Raw genomic sequence first — 21,350 nt, 5'->3', positions numbered from 1 at the left:
TTTCACTTACAGAGAAATTAATGACAGAGGAAGGGGAAAGATAGGGCAACCCACAGTTCCTTTCCTTAATCATCAATAAGTTGAAAGTAGAGATTGTTGGTAGAATGTGTGAGTATTAAGAAGTGAAATAAAACAGTTGAGTTAATTTTGTGCAGCATTTTACTGTTTGTAAGAACAAAATACTTATGTATGTATGAACCACAAAAGATGAATTGTGTAATTTCACTAATTCTGCGTATGAGTTAAATGCTTTTATATTTGCATTTAAACTGCCACCACACAATCTAAAGATGAATAGTAAAATGTATGCTAATAATTTAAAATTTTAATTTTTCTTCACTTAGAATGATATTACATAGCAAATCCATAATAGGTCAAGAGAGAGACTGCAGAAGGAAAAAGCTTTGTTTTAGTACCTTTAATGGCACACTGAACAAGGGACCCTACATCTTCATTTTGCACCAGGTCCCTCAGATTACATAACAAGCCCTGCCTGAATTAATTATGTCTCTGCAGCCTGCTAGCAATGGCCAATTTCCTGCTTCTTTACTTTTCCATTCCAGCTGGCCAGTCTGCGTTTTCTCCACTGCCTTTCCCTGCTATCTATCTCCAAGGTGGAGACTTGCCCATGCCTGATCCTGGAATCATATGAAAGCTTCCTGATTAAGACAAAGTATTGGCTCAATACTGTTAGAAAAGAGACAACAGTCCCAAAATGGAGTTGCTTGTGCTAATCTCTGTGTCAAAAATACTGAGACTTAATACCTAACTTAATTAAAGTTTCAGCCTCCCCCAGGAAGGGAATCTTAAGCCAGTCAATCTTGAATTACCTGGTCAGTATTCGTGAGGTAATCTGCCTGGTAGACCTCTGCCATCCCCTCAAGAAAGGTGACCTTGACACAAACAATTAGCATTCAGCTAGTATAACTTCCTTGTCCCACCCTCTTCTGCCTATTAAAGTCTTTTATTTTGTACAGCTCTTCAGAGCTCCTTTCTGTTTGCTAGATGGGAGGCTGCCTGATTAATGAATCATCGAATAAAGCTGGTAATATATTTAAAATTTACTCAGTTGATTTTTTTTTTTTAACAGTATAAAGAACTTGAATGATGCTGGTGCCTAGAGCCAGACCATATGGCTTCTGCCTTCCACTCCCATGGAGTATGAATTCCTTATCCTTGCAGCTTCCCCCAGTTGTAGACTTGCTGCTCACACTGACATTTGCTATTTAGGTCTTCTCATCATTGCCTTACCACTTGGCTCTGACCTTGAGAAGCAGTGTATATTCCTACTCTACTGATCCCCTGATTCCAGATTCCCTAGTCCACCATAAGCAATGATGGCTTCAAACTTTTAAAAATTACTTTACTTTTGAATACGTCATACATATACATGGCACAAAATTCAAAAGATACAAAAGAGTAGACAATGAAAAGTAAAACCCTCTAAACTTTGCCTCTGACTTACTTGTAATAATCCCTGAAGTCAGTTATTCATATCAGTTTTTCTGTATGTATTTCCAGGGATATTCTGTGTGTATGTGTGTGTGTGTGTGTGTGTGTGTGTGTATAAACATATATATATATATATATATATATATATATATATATATATAAATATTTGATACACAAATACATATATAGTCATGTTTTTAAAAACACAAGTGGAACATAATATACTTTTTTTTAAAACTTAAGAATGTAGGGACGCCTGTATAGGGGCTCAGTTGGTTGAGCATTGGACTCTTGGTTTCAGTTCAGAGCATGATCTCGTAGTTTTGTGAGTTTGAGCCCCACATCAGACTCTGCACTGATGGCATGCAGCCTGCTTGAGATTCTCCCTTTCTCTCTGTCCCTCCCCACCTTCTCTCTCTCTCTCTCTCTCTCTCAAAAAAAAAACCCAAAGATTTTCTCTCCCTCTGTCCCTGTCCCCTACTCATGCTCTTTCTCTCTAAAAAAAAGAAAAACAAAAATGTGTCTTGGAGATTCTTCCATATCAGTACATATTGGGCTCAATTATTCTTTTTAAGGGCTGCATAGTAGTTCACGTAGACTAAAAGACATTGAAATTGTTTCTAATATTTTGATATTTCAAACAGTGCTGAAATAATTTTCTTTCTTGCACATAATTTCACACATTCGTGATTATTTATTAGATGTGGCATTGCAGGATCTAAGAGAGTAGAATATTTTCATTTAGAAATATAGTAACAAATTGCTGTCCATTTGGGTTGTGGCCGTTTACAGCCCCACCAGAAAGTATGCAAGCTTGTTACTCCATGCCTTCATGAACGTAGTGGATCTTTGAACTTACTGCCCTTTGCCACTCCGACAGGGGAAAATAGTATCTTTAGCATCTTTACCTATGAGTGGAGGTGCAGGATCATGAGTGCAGATATATTTGAATCCACTGGGTAATGTCAATGTATGGGGCCGACTTCTATAACTTGCCAAAACTTTGTATTGTTAGACCTCTAACTTATTCCAACAGATGAAGGGGAAATAATGTTTCATTGTGGTTTTAATTTGCATTTCCCTAATTATTAATAAGGTTGAAATTTTTTTACATGTGTTCCTGGGCCATTCCTGGTTCTTCACTGATGAAATGTCAGGTAGTATCTTTTGCCAGTTTCTATTGGGTTGTCTTTTTTTTTTTTTTTTTTTGCACTGATTTTTTTTTAAATCCTCTGATATTAGTCCTTTGTGAATTATATGTGTTGCAAAAATTGTTCCTAATTTTCTCGTTTGTTTTTCTACTCTCCTTAAGACATCTTTCCATCAACAGAAGTTCCTAATTTTAAATTTGTTTAATACATCAACACTGAATTTTATGATTTATGTCTTTTATACTTATTTACAAAATCTTTCCCTGCTTTAATGTAATATAAAAATAGAAAGTTCTTACACTTTCTAAAAGTTTTACAGTTCTGCCTTTTGTATTGAAGTCTTTAATATGCTTGGAATTCAATTTTTTATAGTGAGAGGTAGGAATTCCATTTTATATTTACAATATGGGTAACTAATTGGCCCATTACTTTTTATTGTGCAATTTATTGAATAGTCTCCTTTTCCCACTGGTCTGTAATTCTCTTGCTATCATGAATCAAGTTTTCATATATGTGTGGTTCTGCTATGAGCTCTCTGTTCTCTCTTATTGGCCACCTTGTCCATGCCTGTCCCAACCAGCACTCTCCTCATTACTATTGTTTCATGACAAGTCTTCATATCTCATTGGACCATATCCTCCACCATATTCTTTTAGTGTTTTGCTCTTCCATATAAATTTGAGAGTCCATAAAATCCTGTTAGGATTTTCAATGTAATTGCAGTTAATCTATAAGTCACATGGGAAGAGCTGGCATCTTTAAAATTTTGGGTCTTCTTGTACAAATTAAATATATATATTTTCTTAAAGGTTTAAAATAAAATCTTACATCTTTTTTCATGATGAACTTTCCTTAGATGCTTTATATTTTGTTGCTGTTGAAAATGGTATCTTTAAAAAACATTTCTAACTAAATGTGGCTGGTGAATAGAAAAGCAACTGGCTTCTTAATATGGGTTTAGTACCTAGTAAGATTGCTACATTATTGTATGTTTTCTCTGCAGAGAATTATCATTTGCAAATAATGACAGATTTGTTTCTTCCTTTCTAGTCCTAAATGTTGAATAGAAGTGGTGATAGGTGTATTGTCATCTTATCATTGATCCTAAAGAGAATGTTTTCAACATTCCAGGATAAAATTTATGTGCTATTTTTTTGGGGGGGTATGTACTATTTAATTTTTTTGATGTTTATTTATTTTTGAGAGAGAAAGAGAGAGAGACAGAGTGTGAGCAGGGGAGAGGCACAGAGAGGGAGACACAGAATCCGAAGCAGGCTCCAGGCTCTGAGCTGTCAGCACAGAGCCTGATGTGGGGCTCAAACCCACGAACTGCGAGATCATGACCTGAGCTGGACAGACGCTCAACCGACTGAGCCACACAGGGGCCCCTGGGGATATATACTCTTAATGGTATTCCAGAAATTCTCTTTATCCCTAGTTTACCAAGGAATTTATATTTAATCTTTAGTTTTTATCATTATGAGAAATGATAAATTTACTATATTTCCAAAAAATTATTGTATTTCTAAAATCTTCTCCATTCTTTCCTCTTTTGCCACCACCCTTTTTGTTGATGATATAGGTTTAGTTTGCATTTACTTATAATACATTTACACCTGTTCTTATTGATTTACTATCTTTGATGGATATTTTTATTCACATCTATAAAAGATGAGGAATTGTCTGTACTACATTATCTCTCATTATTCATTTCTCTTTTCCTCCCAAGTTGCCTTAGCTATATCATGGTAATATTGTCCATATTAATAGTGTTTAGATTCTGTTCTTCAACCATAATCCCTAGATGTGTTTTAGTTTTATTCCTATAGTTACATTTAGAGTTTACTGTCTGTCTTCGTAGTTTTGTCATCTTTTGTTGGGCTAAAATGTGTCCTCTAATAATTTCTTCAGCAGGTACTCATAGCAGCTATATTTCCTGAGATTTTTTCCCCTGGAAAATAGTTTGTTGAGTATAAATTCTTCGGTCATATGTTATTTCTTTAGTATTTTGGGGGCATTTGGAAAATTATACCATTTTCTAGGATCTCAGACCAAACTATTTCTTTCCTTTAATAGATGAATTAAAGGTTTTGCCTTGATGTCCAAATAATTCTTTAATTATCTTTGAAGTCCAGAAACATTACCAAGATATGTCACAGGATTGACAGTTTTGTGTCACTTTTTGTGTTTTTTTGGTGGAAAATGGCACGCACTTTTACATGCAGTTTCAAATTTGGCTTTCATTTTGAAAAAGTGTTCTTGAATTGTATCTTTAAGAATTTTTCCTGTTTTGTTATTTCAGTTGAAAACAAATACACTTTTGGCTGGGCAGGAGAGAACTATGTTAGATCTCCTTTTTCTGTCTTCTATATTTATTATTTTGTTTGTAATTACTTTTTATTCTTCATTTCCATGTATTTGCTTCTATTTCTCAACCCTGTTCTCGATTACCTTTCTGGTAGATTTAGCAATGTCTGTTATCTTTTGGGCTGCTCTCAGCGTGGCCTCATTTTTGTAATGATTTTATTTTGCTCATCTTTTTCGAATGCTGCCACTCCTTTTATTGTCTCACCATGCTTTATCTCAGTTCTTGTATCTCTGCTTGAGCTCCCACTTTACAACAACAATTCCTTCCTGATAAATTTATGAATCCATGCTGATATACTTGCTCACAATTCCATCTGTCTCATGGCAACACTTTCATAATTCCATGTTTCAGGAATTCTCATGTTATAGAATTATACGTATGAATTGCTTTGGTCTTGATTTCTCTTCTTCATTGATATTGGCAGCTGCAAGGCTCCTCTTCACGCGGTATCTCTTCTTCATCTTGTCTCCCTGACCCATTACTTCCTATATTTGTAGCCTATCTATATGATTCTTTCCTCATTCCTACTCTCCTGAATTTTCCTTTGTGCCAACTCAGCTCTGTGTAAGCTCCTGTCACCCTCCCATACACACCCTTCCTTCCTTGTTATTCCATGTAAGAGGTGGTTGATTTTGCCTCTCAGATGGTGCTACTCACCTTATGGAATTGTGCATTCTCCTTTGGTTTGAGCTCTGCAGCCATGGGCATTCAATCTTAGCATCTTTCAGTGCCCGTCTTGACCTTCACCACATCTGACTGCTCTTCCTTTAGTACTATAGTTTGGGGTGGTATACACCTTTTAGTTTCACTGAATATAAAATTTGCATTTCTGTGTCTCACACTCCTTATTGCTTTAAGAAAAGAAAGTAAAAATACTACCTTGACTCAGCCATTTAAAAACTGTGCTATCGGCTTCTTACTTTGTTATTGGAGTGGTCTAATCCTGGGCCTATCTTCTGCTCTGCTCTACTTTCCAGGCTTGTCTCCATTCTTCTGGTTCAGGAAAAATTGCACTCCCAGCCTCCTGACACCTGGGTTGCCATCACTGACTGCTGGATGGGCCTATGAATAATGCCTTTGGGTATTTATCAATAATGATGAATAAGACTTTGCCATTTAGAAGAAGAGAAAATGTGTCAGTACCTTTAGTCACTCTTGAGAAACCTAATTAGATACTGAAATAGTCTTATGGGATCTTAAAGCTCTGTATCTTTATATCTAGCAGTAGAAGAACTTACAGCTTTCTCCTTGAGAAATGCCCAGTTTTCAGCTCCTAGCTCATGTCATCCAGAGGCTCACACTCCAGTGATTTCCTGCACTCAAGGTGTCATATCCTACCTCCACAACTCATAATGGAATCTCTAGTAATTTTCTTTTGTGAATGCATATCGATGAGTCCCTAAAGTAGGACTAATACAATCAAGACCAGATTTTTATGACTCTTGTATGCAACCACAGTCTAAATTAAGAAAAGAGAGAGAGAGAGAGAGAGAGAGAGAGAGAAGAGTTGCACAGTTGTAGCTGTCAGCTCAGTGCTGTGGGAAGAAAGTTGGCCAGGCTGATAAGGGACTAGTCCATGCATTTTTTCTGTGCCTTGGTTGTCTATGTGTTTTAGAGGAAATAGGGAAGGAAGGTGCACAGGATACTTTTGTCAGGCTGATGAGTGATATCATGTACTGATGAGCTCAGTCTCTGGGGTCAAGCCCTGGCATCACCGCCTACTGAAAGCGTACTTTTGACCAGTTCTTCATTTCTCTGTGCCTTGCTTTTTTCTTCCCTTTTTAATTTTTTTTATTTTTAATATTTATTTATTTTGGGGAGAGCACAAGTGGGGGAGGGACAGAGAGAGGGAGACAGATCGAAGCGGGCTCCATGTTGACAGGCTGACAGCAGCAAGCCTGATGTAGGGCTCGAACCCACGAACCGTGAGATTATGACCTGAGCTGACATCGGACACTCAACCAACTGAGCCGCCCAGGTGCCCCTGTTTTTGTCTTCTCTAAAAAGGGGATAAAGATGACGATAATACCATGTCTTAAGTTTTTGTTTTTGAGGAGTAAAGCCAATAATGTACATAAAGTGTCTGGCAGGTAATTCTTAGTAAATACATATTGTTGATGTTATGATAAACCTTAATCTTATCTTTTTAATGAAATATTAATAAGAAGGGTCCAATTCTTAATACTGAGACTCAAGAGGAGGATGTATGGGTGAGAGGAACTTGCAAGTGCTGTCACACAGCTGTAAGCAGATCTGATCTCACGGATTTGCAGTGTTTCATGGCTGGCCTTTCTCTGCCAGCCAGTGAAGGCTCCGAGAGCCACACCACGAACAATCAAAAACAACTGCACCTGCATTTGCTCTAACTCTTGTCATGTATGTAGCACTTTCGTACATAGTTTTCTCTTTGCCCTTTCCAACAACTTTGTGACAAGGTCCTTGTCATTCCCATTTTACAAATGAGACCTATGTAACTCACCCCAGGTTGTGCTACTGGTAGGAAGTGGAAGCTATTCTCAGCCTAAGTCTTTCCCTTTCTTCTGTGCTCACTCTACTAAGGTGGCTGTTCAGTTGTTTGGAAATTGACTACAATAGCCTCTAAAACATACTCTCCAACGTGCTTCTCAAACTTCAGGGTTGGTGAGAGTGGTCTTTAAAAAAAGAAAGCTTTTTGGTTTGATGTAGTCCCCTTTGTTCATTTTTGCTTTTGTTGCCCTTGCCTGAGGAGAGAGATCCATAAATATGTTGCTAAGACTGATCAGAGCGCTTACTATGTTTACTTCTTGTAGTTTTATGGTTTCCAGTCTCATATTTAAGTTTTTAATCCATTTTGAGTTCAATTTTGTGTATGGCGTAAGAAAATGATCTACTTTCATTCTTTTGCATGTAGCTGTCCAGTTTTCCCAACACCATTTATTGAAGAGTCTGTCTTTTCCCAGTTGCATATTCTTGCCTCCTTTGTCGAAGATTACTAAAACTAGTATAATATTTTGTCAGCTACACTTCAATAAAAAATGGGGATTCTTAGAGCCTACCACTAGAGAGTTTGAGGTTTGGGAGAGGGCTGGGAATTCTGCCATCTCAGTGGACCCAGATGTCCATCAGCATATTCTAGTATCCCAGTCTGAACTTCACTACATTTGGCTGCCCTTCCCCTAAGACTGTAGTTTGGGGTTATGCACACCTCTTCATTTCATTAAACACAGAGTCAGGTGATTCTGTTCACAGGTAGCCTAGGAAACTACACTTTCCAGGGACCAAGGATAAGTAAAACAGGATCATTGCCTTCATGGAGTTCACAAACAAGTGTGAGAAATGGACAAGTAAACAATCCAATGTCACAGTGTAATGAGACTGTTAAATTCATCTGGAGAATACTCCCATTTTGATCCTGCCCCTTCTATGTTTTTGCTTGTGTGTAGTTATATACACATATTGCCATATTTGTCATTAGCACAATCTGGGAGAATCTTCTCGAATTCTGTGCTTATGAAGGTCTCATATTAGGCTGCTCTATTTTATGACCCAATTTGTGCTTTAAATTGCATAAAATTTCTTTAAACTTAACATAGACCTATATGTGTTTACATGTGAAAATTTTTTCTCCCTTGTGTATGCACATTTTTTATTAGCTACTATGAATAATATGAACTAGTTCCTCATAGTCATCTTGGATGATACCATTTGTTTTATCAGTCATATTACTTATCAAGTGCTTTTGTTTATCTGTATTACTTAATTCTCATAATGATTTGGTGAGGTAGATACAAGAATTATTATCTCTGTTTTACAGAGTGTTGGCTTTATCATTATTGCACTGCTGGTCAGTGGCAGAGCTGGAAGCAAACCTCAACCTCTGACTCCTAATGCATGGCTCTATTCACGGCACTGCAGAGCAAAACAAATCAGCAAGCTTTGAGTGAAGCTGCAGAGACTGGAAAATGCTTAACCTGGACAGGATTTCTGTAACATAACCATAGGGATCCAGTAATCTTCACTTAGCAGTACTGATCAATGACCTGTTCTGCCCAGTCCTTAAGACTGTGTTTGAATATTGATGGTGGTAAGCAAAGCACATTACAGGACAGAGAGCAGCAAATGCACCAGGCCCATTAAGTATGAGTAAAATGACCACTTTTAAAAGCAGTTTATGTGCCTCACAGGGAAAACACACACATGGATAAAAGGAAACCAAAACCCAACAACTTAGTACCTTGGAAACCCATCAAGAAAACTTACCTGAAGCAAGGATTATCGCCCCTATCAGAGAAAGGCTAGATGTCAGTGTCTGTTTTATCATTTTCTTCTCTTAGCCATTTTGACCTTCCCTTCGTAACATAGTTAATAATTACATGTGTGCTTTGGAAAGTAAGCCAATTCTTTCCTTGCTCCATATGATCATTTTTATTTGGAATCTTTGACGTACATAAAATACTAGAGATAGTTAAAAACAAGTTTGTATGGATTGGTTAGCAACACCCAGTTATTAATGGATAGACTCATTAGGGAAATTAAAGATATAGTCCCAGAATAAATGGTGTCCAAAGCTGGCAAAAAGCCCTGTTTGAATATTCATATTACCACCCAAACAGCTGGAGATAGAGAGTGCATGATTCACTGGCTTTAGTGGTGGCTTCATAGTGAATAAAGTAGTTTTATGAAAATCAATAGAGTGACTAAAATTACCAAGTGCAATACTTCAAAGATATTAAGCATCATAAATCAAACATGTCAGCTGAAGAATAATGATGATGTTATATACGAACAAGAAAGCATGCTATCAGCTGTGGAAGTGGTCAGAATCTTATCCTAGGGCTTCTGAGGAAAACTAGTTGCTTTTTGTTTGTTCATTTGCATCCCTCTTAAGGCAGTTTGTTACAGTCTTACAAAGCAAAATATACAATTTTGTAATCACTGACAGACAGTTGGAAGGGAGAAAAAATCCAACCATGCTGAAAGATTTGGCTGGAATTGTCTCCACTCAATGAACAGAGATTGGCCTGGCTGGGAGTGCATTTGTCAACACCATGTACTCTCAGGCAGCACGATAGAGCTGAGGATGTTCCAGAACTGCTAAGTAGCAAAGTGCCTGACATGCTAATTAATTTGAGACTTGGAATGCCAGGGTTGGAGGGTCTGCAGAAAACATTTAGTGTGACCATTCCCGTGATGCTCTCAACTCTTCTACAACCCCAATTCCTGCATGTTTGGGCCCATGAATCCCTCTCCAGCAAGGCAGTCCATTCCTATCTGAGGAAAGCAGCCATTCCATTCATGACTGGAAGGAAGTTCTGAAACAGTTCAGTTCCATTGTAGCCACATAGCATCATCTCAAGTAGTGAAGACTGCCTTCATGTAGGCAGCTCCTGAATCTTCCCTTCTCCACAGTAAACACCATTAGTTTCTCCAGCTGTTCCTCTGCTTTCATGCTTTCCAACCCTTCACTTTTCTGTTTGGGCTTTGCCAGACACATTCTGGTATTCATGTCCTTTTTGAAGGGTGGTGCCCAAACATGAAATATGGTCAGTCTGACCACTACGGAGTACAGTTGAACTAATTCCTTCCTCACTCTTGGTATTTCATTTTGTGTGAATAGTGAACAACTTTGGCTTCTAAACCCTACAGATGATTCATACTGATGAAATTATACCAATTTATTCATCCAATATTTATTGAGCACTCATTATGTGTCAAGCACTGTGCTAGGTGCTGGGAATTCATACATCTGCCTGCAAGGCCTGTAGAGCATAATAGGACAGATTACTATAAATATGGTTAATGAGATAATGGTGTGAAAAAGGCTATGGCAGGGAAAAGAGTAGGGCTTTAGTTAGACAAAGAGGGGTACCTAAACCAGCCTGGGGTGGTAGTGGTGATGGTGACCATGAGACTAGAGAGGAACAGGGGGTTAGGTGGGGCTTCTGGGAAGCCTGGAGCTGGGCCTGGCTTCTGATGAATGATGGGAGTAAGCAGGGGGTGGGGGGGAGGGGAGAATGGCATTCCAGGCAAGGAGATTAGCAAGTGCCAAGACTCAGAAGTGAAAGAGAAAAATAAATATCTGTACAGGACTCAAAGTATTTAAATGTTAATGGTGGGGAGTGCTGAGAGATGAAAGAAGAGGCTTGAAAGGAATAAAACATACTCCTGCCAAGGGGTTTGGATTTTATTCTGAGCATAATGAGAAAGCCTCTAGGGGAGCAGAAATGGAAAACTCCCAGACTCCTGTGTTACTACAGCAGAGATAAGACTCAGAGCACAGACATTGGGTCTGAGTGACATGGCTTCCTGTGGAGTTTCCTCAGACAGCTTTATATGGTAATATAAATTATTTTAGGTGCTGACCTCATTGGACATATGAAAGGCAGCGAGTCCATAGTTCTTTGGTCCTCTAGCCCTGTGGTCTTTTCCTTCTACATAAGCTGCTGAGACCATAATGCTGGTATGCCTTTATGAGGTAAAAGGAAGTAAGTAGGAACCATGTTTGCCCATATGTAATGGACATTATCTGTATCTTTTGTACTGCTTGTGGGAATAAATCAAAGTAAAAATAACTTCAAACTCAATCCAAGCTTTCATTCTTGCCCATTTATAACTCTGGACTTTACTGTATAGTATGGCCTAATCCAAAAGGGAAATGACAGATCTGGTTTCCTGGATTGGAGACTGTAAATTTATAGCAGCATCTAGCCATGAGAGTGTGTGATATTGTTCAGCAAAAATCAATGGCCCAGATTGGGATGACAAGAAGGTAGATGCTTTTCTGTATAGCAGAGAAGGACCAGGGAGGCAAAGATGTTGAGAATATTGATGAACATAGTAGGCTGAAAAAAAAGTGTCCTACAAAACGTATTCACTTCCTAATCCCCCAAATCTGTACATATTATGTTATATGGCAAAAATGTGGGTAAGTGTCTTGAAATGAGATGTTTATCTTAGATTATCCAGGTGGGCCCTGGTGTCATCACATGTATCTTTATAAGAGAGGGGCAGAGGAAACTTTGATATGAACGCAGGAGAGAAGGCAGTATGAAGATGAAGGCAGAGATTGGAGTTATATAGCTACAAGTCAAGGAAGGCCTGGAGCACCAGAAACAAGGAGAGAAGCACTGAGCAGATGCTCTTCCAGAGCCTCTGGAGGGAGTGTGGCACCTTGATTTCAGATTTCTGCCTCTGAAACTGTGAGATAATAAATTTCTCTTCTTCTAAGACTCCAAGTTTGTAGTATTTGTTATAGCAGCCACAGGAAACTAATACAATGAGAGGGTAGCTGAAGCAGGGGACATGGAGCCTCAGTTAGACACAGAAGATGGCAGAGGTAAGGAGATGTTGCTATACTGGGAAGAATTGGAGGCCTTTATGAGGTGCTGGGAATACAGGAGCAAGACAGAGAGAAATTTGGATGGAGAGGTAGTTGTAGTCAGGAAGAATTTAAATTTCAGAGATGGAATTGAGGAGATGAAGGAAGTGAAAGACTAGGGTTGTGACTGGGTTATCCACATGAACATTGCAATCTTCCAAGGTGATGACAGGTCTTGTGCAAAGAGGAAGACTGTGAATCAGATGCCAGAGTCCACAAGGAATCAAGAAGAAGTGAAGGGAGATAATAGGTGAAGGGTGGGAAGATGCAGAGGGTTCAGGGTGATAGAGCCAGAAGGCAGGTGCCCTAATGGAATCTGCTTGGAATTTTATTCAAGATAGATAAATCACGGTCTTGGAGAGATACTGGAGCAAAGAAAATGCCCACCCTGTTTTCTGAGTCCAAGGTACATGAGGTGTTGGAAAGTGAGCAGTTGTACTAGAGGGATCTCCTGGAGCAGGGGGTCTGTGTCCTCTGGAGAAATCTCGGAGACCCAGGACATAAAGAGAACATTCATGAAGTGACTGATGATGGATGGGTATTTGTTAACATGTAATGTGATATATCAATTGACTCAATATATATCAGCACTTGAAAACTACGACCAAGTCAGGATATGCCTGATGACGCAGTAATAAAGATGCAACATTTCAGAAATTTGCACATGTGCTCAGGTGATACACATGCTTCAGTATATCCCCGTATTAGCCAGCTCTAGGCCTGCTGGAGAATGATGAATGAGTTCCTTCAGTAAGTTTAGTAATGGGCTCATTTTAGTTAGCTTGTGAATATCAAATTTTAGGAAACTTCAATAACTAATTTAGTAAGTTACTCTAAGTAACGTTTTGCAGAATATTAAAAGGAAGGTCTATGGAATTTCTTGTCATTTATTTGTCTCTGAGCATCAAAGAAATGACCTGCAATTTGGGAAGACTTTAAAGACTCTCAGGAGGTCTTTTGTAATTCACAGTAATTCTCCAGACTGAATATGCTTAAATTAATTTGCACTCTTTTGCTTGGTCACTTAACCTGTTACAAGTCACAAAATTGTATTTATGCCTATTCCTCATTTCTCTGTCTTGTCCCCAAATATGTCATGAGAGACTTTATTAAAGATTCCTCAGACACCATCAGCTTGAGCTAATGTGTTACTATATTAATAATATCTAATATTAAGCACTTTAGATAACTGTCATTTAATTCTCTGGACATCCTTATTAGGGAGGTATTTTAGTATCACTGTGTCATGGATGGCACAGTGTGGATAGCCATGGATAGTGTGAAACTGAGGGGGGAGATAAGTAACATGCAGAAGGTCAGCTAGCAAACAGAAGAGCAGGGATTCAGTCCTAGGCAGGGCTTCAGAAACCTTGTCCTTCCTCATTTTGCTGAGGGGCTTTACACTTCCTGAAGGGTACGAATGGGAATGTGTGTCTTCAGATAAAAAAGTGCTCTGTTCTTCCGTTAAGCCCAAAGGCGTTCTACTGGAGACCCAGGTACCACAGCGTTGATTGCTGCCTGCAGCCTGGCCCACAGCTGAGTAGCTCCTCAGGCTGTGTTGGTTCCTGAAGTCTCTAAAAGTGCCTCTCCTCCCCCTGAGTGTGATTCGCATCCTGAGCCCTGAGTGCTCCAAGCCCAGGTGCCAGGACTGACACCTCCATTTGGGAAAACTAGTGGGTCTCCCACCAGTTGAGAGAGTGGGACTTCCTTCTTGTTGCCATCTTGGTTCTGGGGCTGGGAAAAGTCACATGGTCTCTTCTGCAGAGGGAGCTGTTCTTATGCTCCTGTTCTCTAGGGCTGAGTCTTCTCTCTTCTTGTCTTCTACTTATTCCACTTCTACCAGTGTCCCCCTCCCTGTTCCTATCTTTCTCAGGCTCTTTCTTTTTCTTTGTCTATTCACTACCCTTCTCCTAATCTAGATTCATCCCACCCTTCTCCAGGACTCTTCTTACACAGAGGCAAGATTTGACTATATATTCTTTCCTTATCAATCTAGTAACCCAATCTGCAAAAGAAATACGATCAGCCAGTCAATAATTGTTCTTATTCTGAATCCATACCAGCTCCTAGTGATCCAAGCTTCCTTTCCTAAGCCTTCCCAAACCATCTTTTTGGGAACTAATCCTAGAGTCTATCTGCAGTTTATAGGATTAATATCTGTAGATATTAATCTATATAACCCATATGAATATAGTATATAAATCTACTTATAATATATGTAAAAATCATAAAGATTATATAAATCTATAAATAAAATAGAAATATATAAACCTATAGAATTTCTAGTTTTGAAAAATATTAGAACAGTATTTGCCTATTGTCAGAGCTCCAGCCTAGGCAGTGGATCAGGGACCTTGTCTGCAAGTTCTTTCCATGTTCCGGGATGTTACTCATCAAGGCCTGAGACTTAAACCCATCTAGACCAGACAGAAGCTCTCTGAAAATCTCTCTGTCTCAAGCTTCCAATCCCTCTTACAACATTTATTCTATCCTTGTTGGGTCTGAAGATCATTCTCATGGACGGAGAAGCCTAAAGTAGACTGAGTGTTGAGGGCTGACATTTGGTTATCCAGCAGTACTGCATGGTGCATTCCAAAGAGATAATTTGCATTTAACCCCTGGAGGCTATCTAAATTAACCCTTTTTGTTTATAGCTGAGGTAACTGATAATAACCAGAAATAAAATCCAGGTTTCTTGACCCCCAGTTTATACACTTTTTTTTTAAAATTAGATTTTACTAACAGGTTCTCAAACTTTCTAAACAGATCAAACAGATTAGATACATTTGAGACTCTAGATCTTTAAAAAAATTTTTTTTAATGTTTAGTTTTGAGAGAGAGAGAGAGAGAGCTGGGGAGGGGCAGAGAAAGAGGGAGACACAGAATCCGAAGCAGGCTCCAGGCTCTGAGCTGTCAGCACAGAACCCGACAAGGGGCTCTAACTCATCAGCCACAAGATCATGAGCTGAACTGAAGTTGGTCGCTTAATCAACTGAGCCTCCCAGGCACCCCAAGACTCTAGATCTTTAAGGCATATTCTAGTTCTTTCTCATTAAAAGAACTTTTCATACCAAATATATCTCATGTTACGTAGAAAAATAAATGCAACATTCAAAGATTGAGGAAAATAGTAAAGATAGCGTGTTAGCATAGATTTTGGCATAATTGGGGTCTTAGCTCTATCAGGAGACAATGGCCCCATTCTTTGAACTTATGAAGTAAATTGATAGGATAACTGTTGAAAAATCCATTCTTTAAAATTCAGCTTGAAATAAAAACATAGCTAAATACAGACATAACAATTTGTTATTTTATTCTAAAATCATATACCTTAAAAAATGTGATCTTCCGTAAAACGCTTCTATCAGCAAATGGGAGAGGTAAAGACTTTCTCAGTGGATGTGCCCTGGGTTTGATGTAAAACATGGACAAGTAACAAATGATAGGGGTACTGATTTCCCAACACAGACATTTTCTTGTTGTCTTTCACAAGAGGAGCATTCAGGTTCATCTGAGGCTGATCCTTGTAGTGGGCCTAGAGGCATGTTCAGGAAGATGAAATCATGTTGGATAATGTACATACAAGGCTATGACTGAAGAACCAGGAGAGAAAGGCTCTCTTCACCACTCATGGGTTCAAATCTACCTTTTTCTTTGAAATCTATGAGTAAACATTCCATTATGGTTAAATTTTCTTCTTTAATATTTACTGGCTCTTCAAATAATGGAAGAAAATAATAGGCTAGATGAAGAAATAAGTGGTGATTACTGTGGCAGGTAGAATATCTGTGAGGTATGTTCTCCATTGCTGAGATGGAGGGGCACCATACAGCAAGGACACGAGAGTAGCCTGTAGGAGGTGAGAGTGTTCCTTGGTGGATAGCCAATAAGACAGTGGGAACCTCAGTCCTACAACTACAGGGAAATTAATTCTGCCAACGACCTGAGGGAGCTTGTAAGAAACCATTTCCTAGTTGGGATTCTAGATGAAGACATATCTAGCTGACACCTTGATTTGAGCCTTATGAGACCCTGACCAGAGGACCCAACTAAAATGTGCCAGACTACTGACCCCTGGAAATGATGAGAAAATAAACCTGTGTTGTTGTAAGCTGCTAAATTTGTAACTTGTTACACAGTAATAGAAAATAAATTCAAGGGGCACCTGGGTGGCTCAGTCGGTTAAGCGTCTGACTCCGGCTCAGGTCATGATCTCGCAGTCTGTGAGTTTGAGCCCTGCGTTGGGCTCTGTGCTGACAGTTCAGAGCCTGGAGCCTGTTTCAGATTCTGTGTCTCCCTCTCTCTCTGACCCTCCCCTGTTCATGCTGTCTCTGTCTGTCTCAAAAATAAATAAATGTTAAAATAAAAAAATTAAAAAAAAAAGAAAATAAATTCAAGTGTGTTCTAGGATTTTTCCTAAAATTATTTGGATTTTACTTAGGTGCATTTAATATTACTCTGAACCCACCAGGTGGATGAGGCATCCTTAAAACATCTGTTACAGTAGAAAGCCAACTTGGGATTTAAATCCCAATTTGGGATTTAAATTTGGTGTGGAAAACCTAAAAAAGCTTTAGCTGTTACTATTGGACCAGCATAGTGATTATGCGCATGAACATTGGAATCTGAATCCACCACTCTGCTACTTAAGGGACATTGGTTAAATTACTTAAGCTTTTTTTTCGAAATTGAAAGACAAATATTTCTCTTGTATACTTGATGTGCAGTTTAGTGAAATGCTGTGTTTTAGCAGTGTCCAGCACGGAGCAAATATTTAATGAATAGTCACTATTATTATTATTCTAATCAAAAAAGGAAAGGCTATGAGGATGGTAAAGGGCCATGACAGCAAGAAAGAGAAAAAAAGCAAAGCATGTACAGGGAAAAATGCATTTATATGTAAGCTTTTCCTGCAGGTCACCAGCTATCACAAGTACTCAGCAGCCAGATTTTATTCACGTGGAAACCTTCAGAGAGCTTGGAGATAGAGTGAGTGCCATTTTTTTTTTTTTTTTTCCCCACAGTGAAATAGATTGCATCCCTAGGTTATGTGTCAGTCACCTAAGGCCTATTCAGATTCTGTTCCCGTTTTGAATTTAATGCTCTGCCTATCTCCCTGAACCCAAGGCCACTCAAAAGTGAAGCTGAAACTACAGATGATCAAAAAGTGGCGTATACAGATAAAAGGGAAGTCACAAGATATGTCTTTCAAACCTGACTCCATTGGCGGTCTCTGTTTGCCAGGGCTGAGGAGAATGAATGGCTCCATTTTGCAAGGCTTTGGACATCGTCTCTAACAATGAAAGCATGTCTATTTATAAGAGACTTAAAAAATGCAAAAAGAGAGAAGAAAGAAAAACTTGCTACCTCTATCCTTTTTTCCCTAAATTTAATGGGCTTAACGCATTCTATTTTTCCATACATTGGAACAGGAAGCAACATGGCAAGTTAAATCTGTTAACATTTAATGTCCATATATTTTAAGATATAATGGAATTATAAAATGGAAGACACTTGAATGAGATTTAGTGAATTTAGTGGTAAATTTCCAAATAGAATGTGAAAGTGTTTTTTTTTTTTTAATTTTTGCAAACTTTCTAAGATGTCAAATTAATCTTTTCTGGCCTTCAAAGCCCTTCATTTTGTTTCAACAGTAGGTACACTATGGGTGTTATCTATAGGGATATTAAATGTTTGTCTTCTCTAACAACAACAAACATAGGAAAGAAAAATACAACTTTAAATTTTTAATATAACACAAAGTATTTATTACTTAGTGTCTGTCTTTACATAATAAAAAAATTAAGAATTGAGTAGCCCTCAAGGACTAGCTCTTTTCTTATTCTTTTTGTATCTTCCCCACAGCCTTATCTAGGTCCAGTAAGTTTTCAAGGAAGGAATGAATTGTTTCAGACTCTAGTCCCTAAGAAGTAGTCTGGTCTGATGGAAAAAGAACTGGATTGAGATCCAAAGCCCAGCTGCCACCAAAGCGTGGCCTTGGCAAAGTCACTTTCCCTCTGGGCTGTAGTTTCCTTGTGTGAAAAACAAGATGGTTGATCTGTTCCCTTTCAGCTGTGACATACGGGAATTTAATGAAGCAAAGAAAATTCCCTGAAGTAGGACAATAGTGCTTTTTATGAATATGTAAGAGATTAAACAGCTACACAATGAGGCAGATTTTTGGAGTATGTACATGTGTAGAAGGATGCTTTTAGGCTGACTCTCAATCTTTTTGACAAAATCTGCTTCAGAGATGTTGAAGAGGTATTGAAAATGCCCCATTTAAAATGTCTTTTCTTCTTCTTGAAAAGGTTATGTGTTATCTACTGGCAATCATTTTAGAAGGTATTACTTACATGGAACATATATTTGTGGGAGTATATGTGTGTGTGTGCGTGTGTGTCATCACACCCTTGTGTTGTTATAATTACAACCAAAGGAATCATCACCATCACACTCCTGTGACAACAACTCACAGAGCTTTAACATTTTTTGTGTTTTATGTCTGAAAAGGAGGGATGTGGAAGAGTGGAAACGACTCATTTCCAGCTGCTTTTGTCCTCAGGTATAAAGCATAACAAGTTTCAAGAGCAAAGGAGGAATGTAAAGGGTAAGAATAAAAGGAATCGCTCTTTGAAAACTAATGGCAAGTGATAAAAATAAGTTACTAAAAGACAGAGCACCTTTTGATACAGAGCAAGCTTTGATTCTGACAGTGCTGGCTCTTGCTGGAACAAGCACAGAGAAATGAGAGCCTTGGCTATTTCAACCCTTAGACACCTACCCCAGAAAATCCTGCTGGAACCAATTACCAAGCATTTTATAGATTCCTGCCATAAGCTCTGCCAAAGATGCCATCTGCTCAGACCCACCTAGCACTGACCTGTTGGTTTCCTAACCTGCACATGTACTGGTAGGATGCAGCTGCCTAATACAGCCTGCCTGCCTCTAACCCATGCCCGGAGTTAGTCTTACAACGAGATGGCTTAGATAGCTAATGGGTTAGACAGCAGTGCATCCTGAAAATGAGGTCATACAAGCCGCCAGCCTTCCAGTCTCTCTTGGGTAATGAGCCGCTGGGAAATGCATTGAATGGGACCACCTTTAAGAAGACACAGAGAAATACATCATCTATTTACCACCAGGCTTATACCTGACCATGGAGAAAGCTTTCAAAATGAAAAATTATAAAACATAATGCTGTGAAACAGAACTGTAATTCTCTTGTTAGTTGGAATCAGGTCACTGGAAAGAGAGCACAAGTTGCTTCTTAGACAAATGGCTTGAATGTAAAAGGGAGTGAGAATCTGGGATGTTCCAACTCATATCTTTCCCCACATACCCTGGTTCTTTTAGAGCTTTTTGTTTGCTGAGAAAGATGGGAATGACTCCTCTGAGACATTCGGAAGCAAGTAAGGGTGATAAAAAGCACTTTGGGGTGGAAACAGGAGACTTGGGTGGGGCTGTTGGTGTACTTACTACTAGTGCTTTCACTTGGAGCTAGTTTCTTAGCTTTGATGCTTCTCAGCACCCTGATCTGTAAAACAAAGGTGAGAATACCTTTCCTGTCCACCTCGTGGTGTTTTGAAAATTGAAGAGAGAATGTCTATAAAGATCTAAACACTCTTGGTTACAACACACACTGAATGTTATTAGTACTGCAAAGTCATTTGTGTGTTATCATACTTGTATTGCTCTGTGAAAGATTCTTAAAATATCCAGACTCAAAGATCAGCACACAGAGACTGTGTTGACATTAATAAAAGCTCAGGTCAAACAAAAATCATTTCCTCGCCTTAATCCAAACTTCCAGCTCTCTTTTCTGGTTATTGTGGCACAAGGCAACATGAGCAGCAGTTTCCTGAAGTGCCCTGTTCTAAGCGGTGCTGGAAGTCCTGCATGGGAACCAGCCTAAGTGTGGGAAGTTTTTGGAGACGGTGGAGTTGCAGATCATCTTGAAGAACTATGACCCATGGAAGGACCAACACTTCTTGGGCACCATCAGGCTTGAGTCCACTCCCCACCTCAAGCTCTCTGTATGTGTTTGGGGAAACCAGCAGTACTGTGATGAGGCCAAGGCTGTGGATATTCCCCACACAGACATTGAGCTGCTGAAGAAACTCAAGAATAAAAAATTAGTCAAGAAGCTGGCCAAGAAGTATGATGCCTTTCTGGCTTCAGAATCTCTGATCAGGCAGATCCCATGAATCCTGTATCCTGGCCTGAATAAGGCTGGCAATTTCCCTTCCTTGCTGACCTACATGGTGGCCAGAGTTGATGAAGTGAAGCCCATGATCTAATTCCAGATGAAGAAGGTGCTGTGTCTGGCAGTGGCTGTTGGCCACCTATGAAGATGGCAGATGATGAGCTTGTGTACAATACCTACTTGGCTGTCAATTTCCTGGTATCATTGCTCAGGAAGAATCGGCAGAATGTCTGGGCTTTATACATCAAGAGCACCATGGGCAAGCCCTGGCACCTGTACTAACGCACAGCTTAATAAACCCTTGTGCTACCATTAAAAACAATAACAATAGTCACTTACAGTGTTCATATTATGCTTACTTAAAAAACTTTTTCAGTCTCAGATCACTTTTTTTTTTAGAAAACAACAACAACAATGACAATAACACCTACCACCACCAAACTTCCAGGTGGCTGGGATTCATGCACCCTTGAGTCCCTGTATGGGATAGGAACTGTATTCCATGTGCTCACGGGTCATTTAAAGCTTCTGCTTCAAAGCACTTTCAACAATAGTCAAATTATGGAAAGAGCCTAAATGTCCATCAACTGATGAATGGCTAAAGAAGTTGTGGTTTATATATACAATGGAATACTACAATGAGAAATGAGAATTGAGAGAGAAAGAATGGCAATGAGAAAGAATGAAATATGGCCTTTTGTAGCAACGTGGTTGGAACTGGAGAGTGTTATGCTAAGTGAAATAAGTCATACAGAGAAAGATAGATACCATATGTTTTCACTCTTATGTGGATCCTGAGAAACTTAACAGAAGACC

At 39.0% G+C, this 21,350-nt stretch overlaps 1 pseudogene; it reads left to right on the top strand.

Moving 5' to 3' along the window:
• Positions 1–12,468: 12,468 nt before the first annotated feature.
• Positions 12,469–20,816, top strand: LOC109248246 (60S ribosomal protein L10a-like; annotated as a pseudogene).
• The last annotated feature ends 534 nt before the right edge of the window (positions 20,817–21,350 follow it).

The sequence above is a fragment of the Panthera pardus genome, unplaced genomic scaffold, assembly GCF_024362965.1.
Source record: "Panthera pardus isolate Hobbes unplaced genomic scaffold, ASM2436296v1 HiC_scaffold_17, whole genome shotgun sequence".
Lineage (NCBI taxonomy): Eukaryota > Metazoa > Chordata > Mammalia > Carnivora > Felidae > Panthera > Panthera pardus.
Note: the sequence above shows the minus strand (reverse complement) of the source record. Positions and strands in the feature narration are given on the sequence as shown.